Here is a 12,943-nt window from a genome sequence, read left to right as displayed (position 1 = left end):
TATTTTATGTCCTTGACACCAAAGTCCAATACCTGCCAAAAAGCAAGGGCTTAATAAGAGTTATTGACTCACTAAATGAATTGAGAAATGGATGGTGGATGGATAGATGCATGCTTGCATACATGTAAGGAAGAAGGAAGAAAGGAAGGAGGGATCAAGGCGGGGGCTCCTAGAGCTTGGCATTTACCCATAAACTTGAGTCTCTTCTTCTCCCACTCTCCTTCCTGACCTACCTTCTCTTTATCTCAATTTCCTGTCTTCCTTTCTGTCTTATTCCCCAGGGTCTTAGAACCTCTTTTCAAGGTTCTGTGCTCCCCACTTCCTCCCTTCCTTAAAGGTAAATTTGGGACCACTTTCTCATTAAGACCCATCCTGCCACCATTAGGACCACAGATCCAGTCTTCAGTGCGACCATGAATTAAATGAAGGTGGTCCTCAGGTTCCCATCAGCCTCCAGCCCCACTGGAACTCAAGCTACCTTTCTCTCAACCCCTCACCAAATAGCCGTTTTCTTATCCAGTCACATGGCTTTCACACACCAATGCACTGATGATTCTGAAATTTATATCTTCCATTTCAACTCATCCCCTGACCTCCAGGCTTGCATATACACCTGTGTGGTTAGGCTCTCCACTTGGGACTGTAACAGGAATCTTCAATTTAATATATCTAAAACCAAACCTCTAACTCTCCTCTAGTGTCCCCCCGCTGCCCCCCACCTCAGTTGTGTTACCACCATTTGACCAGTTGCCCAGGCATGCCTGACCACGTCCCTTCTGTTACTCCCAGAGCCAATTCTACAGGAAGTCCAGAAAGCTCAACCTTCACAATATATCTTAAAACTGACCCTTTCTTACAGCCCCTCTGCTGCTACCACAGTCCAAGCCACCATCAGCTCTCTCCTGCATAATTAAAGAATCCTCCAAACTGATCTTCTGACTTTGCTTCTTGCACCCTACCATAGTCAGCCTCCATACAAAGGCCAAAATGAGGCTTTGGAAATACACATCAGCTGGTGTCATTCGCCTATTGGAGACCTCACAAAGCTCACCACCCACCATCCAGACACTCCTGTGGCCTTCAAGGGTCTACATGATTTGGTCCCCAGTGACCTCTCCAACTGCGTTTCCTCACATTCTCCCTGCTCACAGTGCTGTCAAGTGTTTCTGTCTCCAACACTAAGTTCCTTCCTACCTCCCTGTCATTGAACTTGTTGCTGGTCCATTCTTCACTCAGACATTCACATAGTTCACTACCTACTTCAGGTCTTTGCTCAAATGTTACTCCTTCAGAGGGTATTTTAAATAGTTTCTCATGATTCCTACTCTCTGTACCGACCCAGTCTTGTCCTTCATACCTCCTTCACTGTCTCATTATATTCTAGATACACACACACACACACACACACACACACACACACACACACACACCCCTACTCAAATGTATTTTTTGATTATCTGTTCTTAAGTTTTATGAAACCTTTTCTATCCTGATTTCAGCTGTATCCATTATGCCTAGGACATAGTAGGCACTCAATCTAGTTGTTGAGCAAATAGGTGAATTGTATGCCCCTACCTTGCTCGGTAGTATATTAATCCAGATGATAAGAACCATGCTTTATTCATTATTGTGTCATTTTGCTTTTTAACAAATAAGCTCAATAAATGCTTACTATCATAGAGCTTGTTAAATAAATAATGATACACGCATGTCACAGAATTCTACATATTCTTACCCTATTTTTGTTAAAAATCCATAACACTAATGGAAAAGAAGAATATGCCCCAAATTGAAAATGAGATCACCTTTGCCTCATGGGGTTACGGCTACAGTTTCATTTCTTCTTTGGCTTTTCTCCATTTTCTAATTTTTTACATAATGAAAATTTATCACTGTACAATCAAAATCTAATTTAAAAAACTTTTAATGTACTCCTATTTGGAGGTAAAACAACTAATCACCTAAGATGCTGAGAGTCGTTATGTGGAGACCTGAATTCTCACGTCTCCTCCTCAGTTGGTCAGCCAAGTCAAAATCTCTCAGTCTCAGTCTATTCTTCTGAAAAATGAGGGCATACCAAAGTGTGATGAGACACAAGTGACAATGTCTACATGCAAAGATTTGGAAAACAGTAGTACATTTTGAGGGATTATCACTGGTGGATCCTTTCTAGGGCATTGGTGGGGATTACAAAATTGGCTCCCTTCTTGGCAAAGACATCGACATATCCATGCTTCACCCCAAAGGGGTAATTAATGGTGGAAATATTGGGCATTGTAGGGAGACAAAGGGAGAAACCAGCTTTTCACCAGGCATCCCTTCTGGCTCCGGTGGATTACCATTATTAGCTAAGTGACCACCCACTGCTTATGTGCAAGACCTGAGTTTCACGGCTTTCTCTTGAAATGACCCCTCCAAGGCGGAGAGGTATAGCAGGGCCTCAAAGCAGTATATGGAGCCAAGGGAAACCCTTTTCCTTTCTCTGTCATCTTCATGTCAGGTCCAAATTCCCAACTGCACCCCATAACCTGCCCAAACACCCCAACACATGCACACATGCATGTGACTAGGCAGCCTTCATTTAAGTTCTGATAATTTTCCCTTCAAAAATAAAAGTGCATCTGACAGTCTGTGATCGTTTGCCCAAACTGAGCTGAGTGCTGCAGACCAGAATGATGGCAGACATCATTACTGGCTCATTACCCTTGCCTAGTGTCTTCTACCACAGTCTCAGAAAAGAAGGCTCATTGGGCAGCCACTGAATGAGACCACCATTAGGTTCCTTCCCCCTACAGGGGCCTCAGTTTCTCCATCTGTAAAATTAGGAGGATAGACTAAAACAGGGAAGAAGATAGGTATATATCTCACACATATCTCATTCTCCAAAACCCAAAAGAAATGATCCCAGACCTTTATCCCATGTACAATAACAGACTCTGCTTTCTTCTTGGCCCAGGAATGTTTGAGGGAAGACATGGGGCATGCATTTCTCTGTCTCTGGCTTCTTTATTTTCCTGAGTTGGTTCAGTTTATGGGTCATCTATTCAGCCTTCCCTGTGTTCTCTTCTTTTCCCATATTATATCATCTCATCCTGGACACTGCCACTATTCCTCTACTCCCGCCCAAATGTCACCAGCACAAGTCTTAGTACATGAAACAGATGTTTATTGTCAGTTTGGGTTGACAAACTGTGCATTGGAGTGAAGCAAACTACTTAAAATTGGAAATGAGGTATCCCATTCTTTGAAATTTTGAGACATTCTAACTTCAGGAAGTCCCCATGCTGTCTTCTCTGGCCTTTTGGGCTCAGCTACCCATCATGTGGCTCAGCCTCCCCTCTCCTACAAGCTCCTCACCCCCATCTTGCTCATTCACAACCCTGAATTCATATAACTTATGCAGGACAACTCAGTTCTGTCTTTGTTTTGCTGTTTTCTTACAGTTTATGTCCTTTGGGTCCCATCTTCAATACCTAAAACAGCCGATAAAAAATACGTTCTAAGACAAAGACAGTTTTCTCTCTAAGAGGAGTTCTGATGCCAAATGCGTATAGCTTTTCTGACCCCTACCCACATACCTGCCATAACTTCCTAATGCTATTCCTGAAACAGATATCACTAATCAATCTCACCACTATTTGCCATTAATCAGGTCTCTTCCCAACAGAGAACTGTAAGCAAACATTCCCAGTGAATAATAGCTGCCCCCACCTCCCATAAGTACAATCTTTTTGCAATTTTCAATCTCTGAGCCCCAGATGACCTCAAAGTTTCCTTCCAGCTTGGACCATCTAGGGTCTGGTAAGAGTAGAATATTCACTCAATGAAATCAACCGAGGACATCATTAATCATTTGCATGGAAATGTTCCAAATAATCTGAATAGGACATACCCCTGTCTCAACTTCCCCCATCCCCCCAGCTCCAAGAGTCTGCAACAGATCTGAAAAGAGCCCATGCCTGATCACTCTTTTGGACTAAAACATGAAAGATCCTAGATAACTAAGAATAGTACAATCTCATCCTCTGCTCCAAATGTTCTCCCCTCATCTTTTTCCTTGACTGACTTCCTCTTAGTCAACCTTCTGGGCTTAGCTGAAATGTCACTTTCTCCAAAAAGACATCTCTGAGACCACCTTCTCTAAAACTTGGTCATGTCCTTGACCCTCATTAGGCATTCTTTAGCACCATATACTTCCTCTCAGTAAATCCCGTCATCATTTAATTGCATAATTGCTGCTCAGTGTTTCTCTTCCCAACTAGGTTCCATCCCCAGCATCAAGACATGACTGCATTTAATAGATGTTCAGTAAATATTTGCTACATGATGGATTGATTATTAATATGTACTTTCTGTGTTGAATGTGAGACATGGAGATGCACATGGTATATAACATGTCTCCTGACACATAGAAAGTGCCCCATAAAGGACAGTAATACAAACATAACTGATACAGGGTTCTGTGCTCTCTCTCTGTATATCACTTCATTTAATCCTTGCAAAAACATAGGTGAAGCCACTGTAATTATTCTCAGTTGACAGATAAGGAAATTCAAGCTCTGATAAGTGAAGTCACTTGCCCATCACTGCAAAGAGGCAAGAGCCAAGATGGATACCTAGAGAGCTCAGCCTCAGAGCCTCTGCCTATGGGCTGTTCAGGAGGAATCAGAGAGGGGCATTAGGCTCAGGGCTTGAAGGTGAGTGAGGTTTCCCACTGAAAGGAAAGGGCAAGTGTAGTGTAGTGGAGCAGTTAGGGCTTGAGCCTTAGAGCCTAGACAATCTGAGTGTCAGTCCCTCCCGAGCCACTTCCCAGCCGGGTAGCATGCACAAGTGACAACCTCTGAACCTTGCACTTCTCCTCTATAAAATGGGAATAATAATACCTCTGCCTGTAATTACAATACGATGATCCTATAAGTGGTACACTGACTGGTACATTATGCAGCGCTCGTAAAAATAGCCAAAATTATTCCTTCCTCCTGGTTCCCTCCTGTCTTCACCTCTCCTTTCCCATCCCCTCCCCTCCCCTCTACTCCTTCCTTCTCTTCTCCCCTCCCCCCTACACTTATATATATGCTTTGGTTCTTAGAACGTCACTTTTAAGTGGGTAAAGAAGCTGCCTAGATGCCTCTTTACCCACTACCTGGTAGTATATGTGTTTTGGGGAGAACTGGGTTTTTTCCCCTAATGCCTAAAAACAAAGAGACATTATTGGGTACAATTAATTGTTCAAACTGCCAGAGATTTGAAAGTAGGGGGAATAAACAGATGTTGCTCTGAGCTCTCTGCTCATTAACTCAGAGAAAAGATTCATTTCCTATGCATGATTAACTCCCCATCGTCAGTGATTTACACAGCAGATGATCAAAAGAGAATTCATTATTCCACAGACAGAGAGTCTGGGTACTAGGCATTCAGCCTCCTTGGGACAGCTCTGTTCCCTAAATTCCTGGGGTGTCTATGGTTAGTGCCTTGACCCAGGAAGATGCTGTTTGTCATTGGCCCAGTTCTCCCAAGGGTTCTCAAAAGAATGATGATCAAAACCAGCACAGAGTAAGCCCCAAGACCTCCCTCTGTTCTGTGACTGGAAGGAACCCAGAATCCAGCCACCTTTGGTCTTCATTACATCTTGTCATTGTTTAAAGGAGCACTGTACTTTGGAAGATAAAGCCAAGCATGGCAGGACTCATGTTTTCTGTTGGAAAAGGTCCCAGGACCAAAAGAGAGTCACCATCATAGAGTTCAAGATCCGCAGAGATCTGGCAAGTATATACCTATTGAGCACCTACTATGACACTGCAAATCAAGAACATCATGGCCTCTTCTCCCGACATTGCATGGGCAATGCCTTCCTGGAAGGCTAAATGAATACTTTCAGTGCTGAGTTAGCAGACGAAAATCCAAGGGGTTCTACATTGCCCTTGCTTTCCAGAAAGGATAATTCTACTGCAAGGGTTTTCTTTAACCATCAGTGGTACAAGGCCAAAGGATCAGGAGCCAAAACTATCCTAGAGACAGATCAGGGTCTCTGCCCTTTATGATGCTCAATCAACCAGCCTTACATCAGTCACTGTGAGTCAGGCTTTGTTGGGGAGATAGTGTTGAATCAGACACATTCTCTGCCCATGAAAAGCTAAGGCTAGAAGTGGTAATGGGGTAGGGATATGAAGAATTAGAAGACAGTTTTTAAACACCCCTGTCTAGTCCAGGGCTTATTTGTGATGAATTCTTTACTAGGACTCAGAAACAAGACAAAAATAAAAGCCATCCTTGTATGAATTTTTTATAGAATAAAATTTATTTCATTGTGAAAATGCTTCCTTATTTTGAAATAATGCCCTCCTTCTCTCCCTCTCTTCTTTCCTTACATTCTTCTCTTTTTGTATTTAAAAAGTTTCTTTTATGAAATGATGGTGTTGATAAAATTTGAAGTTAATAGTTGTCAAATCCATGGCAGTTCCTACCCCCTCCCTTTAAAAAATATTATTCGTTCATGAAATCTCTAAATCAGGCACCCATGGCTATAAATAAAGGCAATACAGATAAAGCTCAATGGGAGCTCGGCAAGGAGGGCAAGATACCTTCTCACTTGGGTGAAATCAAGAAAAGCTTCAAAGGAGTTGACATTTGGGCTGAGACTTTAAAGATGGATGGGCTTTGTAAACTTAGAGTTTGAGGTAGATTCAAAAGGGCAATCCAAGTGGAGGACACAGCAAGAACAGAGGCATAGGGGTGGGAACAGAATCCCAGAATAAGTCATGCTGTAGAAATAAGCAAAGACCTACTTTTACCAGAGTACACAGTAAATTCCAACCTGTAAGCCACTGCCTCCTAGAGGGATCTAGAGGTATTGCAAGGTATCTGCCAATTTTCAAGACCATTTGCCAATGTCTCACTCCTAGCACAACTACTTTTTAAGTCTTTAGATCTATTTATTCAAAAGTATTACTGAATTCATAGATGCACCTGGTCAACAAATTATTTCTCAAGCAAAATATGCTAAAATAGCAACTGTTATTTTGGGAATCCATGAAAAAAATTTTTTTTAATTTAATTTTTTATTTTATTAAAAGTTTTTTTTAACGTTTATTCATTTTTGAGAAACAGAGAGAGACAGAGCATGAGCGGGGAAGGGGCAGAGAGAGAGGGAGACACAGAATCTGAAGCAGGCTCCAGGCTCTGAGCTGTCAGCACAGAGCCTGACGCGGGGCTCGAACTCACGAACTGTGAGATCATGACCTGAGCCCAAGTTGGATGCTCAACCGACTGAGCCACCCAGGCTCCCCTTTGAAAAAAAATTTTTATGTCAAAAGGGAACCTCATGATTCCCTCTCCTTTCATTCATTTAACAAATATTTATTGAGAGCCCATTATATGCTAGGTACTATGCTAGACACAATCTGCTTTGGTAAGCAAGACTCGGGACAGGGAGAAAGACCAATGAGTAAGATGTTGTAACCTGGGTGAGGGATGATGTAGAGACCGGACAAGGATGGTAGCAAAGGAAAGGATGTGCAGTGGCCAGATTGGGGCTTATTTTGACATAAGAATAAACCAGACATGCTCATAGATTTGATGGTTAGGGATCAGGGAAAAAAGGAATAAAAAACTACTCCTAGGATTTCAGCCTGGACCACTGGGTAGATGATGATACCATTGCATGAGGAAATAAGAAGCGGTTGGAAATGATTGGACAACAGCATGAGGCTTATGAAGGTAGGTGAGAGGGTCATTGGCAATAATCATGAAGGCCAGATCAAGAAGGTGTGGGAGCCTTAAATGCCAAAACAAGAAGTCTGGACTTTTGTAACTGGAGGCACTTTTCTAATCACCCCCAAAAAAGTCAGCAGCTTGGGATCCCCAAGAATGCCTGGGAGAGATGCTCTTCGATCAACTTTACTTTCTGAGTATCAACTGTATACAAAGCACCATACTTGGCACCATGGGGGATACAAACATAATTTCTGTCCTGGAGATATCATCATCTCCTCAGTTGACTCTGAAGGCTCACAGATGAGAAGAGCAAACACCCTATCTTTGAATAGCAGCATAATTAAGATAGGCGCTGGTGCAAAGCTGGGATTCTAGAAATTGTGTTGATCTCCATGAGGAATTAGTTGGAAATACCTGGGGTTACATCAAGTTGGGTCTGCCTTGCATCTTTGTATCCAGAGGTTTGCCCTCACACTACATAAAAAGATTCTTGACATACCTACTTTATCCAGAGTTTCCATTCCACATCCTTCACCCTGACAACTGAAATGGAGACCACTGGGGGCATCCAACCCTGATGCCCTTTACTAGCTCAATGCATCATCCATCCCCAGAGGCTTATTGGCCGCCATGCTCATAGCTGCCCTAGGGAGGATCTTCTCTCAGACAGGAGCCACCTCACCCAGAAAGCCCACTTTAGGTACATTCCCTCCCCCAGGTCATCCTATAAACAATGAGTACCTGACACAGTGGTCAAAAAAAGCTCACCTCCTTTGCCTTGAGATGGGATCAATTCTGCAGCATAGTTCATACCTGCGAGCTTTCTGTGGGATCAGACTGTAGCTAGTCTCCAAATAGAACCACATCCTCCTCCTATCCTTTCCTTCCTTCCCCACTCCCTTGCTTCTGAGAACTCAATAGATCACATGCATGAGAACCCCTGTGTCATATTCTGCTTCTAGAGAACCCACCCTAAGATATCAACCTTACACTTCACTCCCTAGCACAATACTATCATTAATAATAACTAACTTGTTGAGCTCCTATGATGTGCCAGACAATGCGGGAAGCCCTTTCTGTACCTTGCCTTGTAGGATTTCAAAGGTTCAGTGCCATTACTTCCATTTAACAGATGAGAAAACTGAAGCCCTCAGACATTATTATGTGTGGCATCCTAAACACATTTCTTCTGGCCTCATGGAAGGAACACAGATCTTCCAGGGGATTGCACCCCTCACTCTACAAAACGATCTTTTTCTACATTTTTAAATGTTTTTCTGAACTCCTCCTCTTCCCTCCCCCTACCTTCGCACTTCTCAGATCCACCCTCCTCTGAAAACCGGTGGTCAATTACATGGGTTTCATTGTTTAAGATCTCCTAGGGCAGAAAATTCAATTTATTTCCATCTGTGTTAGTTTTCTCTCAGAATGCCTTTTTTAAATTGGCAATAAGCACTTGAGCCCTCCCAAGGATTGTTCACTCAACATGTTCCTAACGTTTCTAATAGGTATGTGTGCTGAGAAGAGAAAGGATGTCCCACCACCTTTTCTTCCAAGTGCTCCAAATAACTGATGATATCTGGATCTGCTGTAGAATCACAGAAGCTTCTCTCTCCCAAAGAACCAAGCCTCAGTGCCAGCAGAGTCAAAGGATAAGTGTTCTGAAACTCCAAACCCTTCCCAGAAGGAAGAAGCATTAGAGACTGAGCATGACTTATAGTGGCCACTGCCAAAAAAAAAAAAAAAAAAAAAAGTGTGGCAAGCATAGCTAGAGGCAGAGGCAATAAAATAAGGAACATACCTACTTATTCTACATAAGTTGTTCCTTCTGCCTGGAATGTCTTCTCTCTTTCTCCAACTACCAAACTCTTATTCATGCTTCAAAACCCAGTTTAAAAGTCACCAACTCTTTAAGATTTGCATAAAATTCCCCAGCCCTTCATGAAGTAACTGCTTTCTGTGGGCATACAGAGTAAGATCCACTCTCTCAATATAGTTAAGAGCTCCTTCCTGTGTAAGATAACACAAGATCAAATTCTCATCGCATCCCTCACTGGCTATGTGACCTCGTGCAAGTCATTAAACTTCTTCAAGCCTCTGCTTCCTCACCTGTAAAATGCTAATGCACACAAACACTTCACACTGTGCCTGGAATGCAATGGATGCTCAAGAAAATGGTGGCAAGTTTCTTCATCACCATCATCATTATCACTCCCTCCTCTGAATTTCCATAAGCACTGTTTTCCTATTGTCCATTCCATTAATTTGCTCTTTACCCCTACGGCCTTGTTTTGTTAATTAACATCTGATGTGTGCATATCTCCTTTCCTTAACTACATGGCAAGGTCCCTGGGGACAGGAAATGCATCTTACACTGTTACATCCTACACAGCTGCAAGAACAGTGCCAAACACATAATACATGCTCCAATATTTGCTGAATAAATTCTTAAATCTCTGGCTCCCAGTATAGGTGCTTATTTTGCTTGGCAACAGAACAAATAACATTTTATATTTACATTCTTGTTTCCAGGGCTAATTGATGTGGGTCTTATAATCATAAAAACCCCTCTAAACTCTCCCCTAATAATGGCAAAAGCCATCAATTAAACAAACCATTAGATGTATCAACAACCTATTAATCTGCTCTTAGTGGAGGGACACTGGTTGATTTTCAGCTGTCTGGCTGCACAGTGGAAATGGGTTTAACTGGAATATTCTGTTTGGTTTCTAGCTCTTCATCAGCACTACTTACTCTATGAAATGAGGATTCAATGGTAATGTAGCTAATATAAATATGGAGACAGAGGAAGATATGCAGAGAGCATTTAACCCAGTTCCTGGTACACTGTAAATCTTTAACGCATAGTAGCTTTAAAACTCTGGGTAGAGGGGAGTGGAGTAGGAAAGTATAAAGGAGAATCAAGCCCTGGCTTTGCCATTTTAGCTCTTTGATCTCTGGTGTTCTCAGAAGCAAAGTAGGGATGAAAATATCTGCACTTCCAGGTTATTTTCAGGATTAAATGAGATTATATGTATGATAGGATAGCTGTCCATAGTGGCACAGGTGAAATGGTGGAGAACACAGAACAGAGTGCCTGCCCTTACGAAGTTCATGGTCTAGAGGATGATACGGACAAAGAGTTCCCACAAGCGAGTGGTAAGTTCTATGACAGAAGGTAGTACGGAGGACCGAGGGGACACACGGAGGGCGGGACACCAGCTGGAGCTTGTGTGGTGGGGTCACTGAAAGCTCGCCCTGCCAAAGAGGTGTGTGCTGGCCATTCCCATCACCCAGCTTCACACCCAGCCTTCCCTCAGCCACGTGGGCTGCAACTACAACCCAGCTTTGCCACCTGCAACCTTAGTGGGCCCTGCAAGATTGACGGTGCCAGAGGAGACAGCAAGGCTGAAGGAGGCTGCGGTAGTTTCCAAGGGCTACTCGGAACCAAGTACCATGAAAGTACCACAGGCAGCCTGACCAGCATACAAACATTGTGTCACACATGTGGTTGCTACAAGTCCAAGATCAAGGTGTCAGCAGGGGTGGTCCCTTCTGAAGGCTGTGAAGGAAAATCTGCTCCATGCCTCTCTCCTAGCTTCTGGTGGTTTGCTGGCAATCATTGCCATTCCTTGGCTTGTAGAAGGAATCTCTGCCTTCGTGTTCTCATGGACTGTGTGACTGTATCTGTGTTCAAATTGCCTCTTTTTATAAGGATACCCACCATATTGGATGAAGGGCCCATCCTACTTCAGTATGACTTCATCTTAACTAATTATGTCTGCAATGACCCTATTTCCAAATAAGGTCATGGTCTGTGGTCCCAGAGGCTAGGATTTCATCATAGGAATGGGAGGGGGCGGGGATTCGACCCATTACAGAGGAAAAAGGGACCGTTCTTTCCATCCATCCAGTCTATATCCCCATTGCTGTTGGCGCCAGTGATTTTTCCCAAACCTGAGCAGTATTGGTTGGTTCCAGAAACAGCAGCTAGCTCTCATGTCCTTTTTTTTTTTTTTCTTGCACTCCTGGAAACAGCTTCACTGTGTCCCATCAGAGTCACCAGAATCAGCTGGACAGGGCCACACTCTCAGACCCCATGGGGAACCCTCCTCCAAATACCTAGATTCTAAAGCCCCAACCTCTTCCCTTTGTCCCTCCAGCTCTGTGGGTATGAGCCTGTGACGGGCAGCCTGTGGCACTGCTGCTGGTATTCACATTGTTGTGTGATCCCTTCCCCAGGAGTGCAGGATGGACTCAGTGGCTCACTTATATGAGAAAATAGAAGCAGCTGGGGGCACTTGGGTGGTTCATTTGGTTAAGAGTTCAACTTTGGCTCAGGTCATGATCTCACGGTTTGTGAGTTCGACCCCCCACATTGGGCTCCATGCTGACAGTGAGAGGCCTGCTTGGGATTCTCTCTTTCTTCCTCTCTCTCTGCCCCTCCCCTATATTCTCTCTCTCTCTGCCTCTCTCCTTCCCTCTCTCTCTCTTCCTCTCTCTCTCTCTCTCTCAAAACAAATAAATAAATTTTAAAAAAACAGCAGAGGTGATGGAATGTCACTTGAGAGATTAAATAATGAGATTGTGACCTCCAACATGAGTGTTCTGTCTTGTTCACTTATTCTGATGAAGCCAGCTGCCAAGTTGTGAGCTGCCCTACGGAGAGGCCCACGTGGCAAGAAACTGAGGGAGGTCTCCAGCCAAGAGGCACAGATAAGCTGAAGGCATCGGCCCAATAGTCCACAAGGAACTGAATCCTGCCAACAACCATGAACACATATTTCCAGCCATACCTTTGGATAAGACCTCAGCCTGAGCTGCCACATTTACTGGTGTCTTGGGAGAAACCTTGAGGCAGGAGATGAAGCTCAGCCATGCCTAGATTCCTGATTCACAGAAAAGAGGAGATAATGAACGGTTGTTTTCAGTTACTAAGTTGTGGGCTACTCTGTTATGTGGCAGTGACTAACTAATGCACTTTGGTTATATACAAGGTACTCTTTTTACTTTTTCTCTGTTTCAGTAAGTACTTAACCAACTCCCTCTTAAATTCTCTCAGTAACATTAATGAATATAATTTGTCTTGATTTGACACCAACTGGCACAGGATGAGATATAAGATGTGACCTTAAAGACAAGTGGGAGTTCATTGGCAAAGAGGATGAGGAGAGTGTTTCAGGAAGAGGAAACATACATGCAAAGGCCTGGCCACCATTCCAGTCTTTAA

The 12,943-nt window shown here is 43.3% G+C and overlaps 1 protein-coding gene across 6 annotated transcripts in view; it reads right to left on the bottom strand.

The window, feature by feature from the left end:
* Positions 1-12,943, bottom strand: part of SRRM4 (serine/arginine repetitive matrix 4) — a 590,829-nt gene that overhangs the window by 256,124 nt on the left and 321,762 nt on the right. The gene's annotated exons all lie outside the window — the stretch shown is intronic.

The sequence above is a fragment of the Prionailurus viverrinus genome, chromosome D3 (genome assembly GCF_022837055.1).
Source record: "Prionailurus viverrinus isolate Anna chromosome D3, UM_Priviv_1.0, whole genome shotgun sequence".
Taxonomy (NCBI): domain Eukaryota; kingdom Metazoa; phylum Chordata; class Mammalia; order Carnivora; family Felidae; genus Prionailurus; species Prionailurus viverrinus.
The sequence above is the reverse complement of the archived record's forward strand: the minus strand, read 5'-3'. Positions and strand labels throughout refer to the sequence as shown.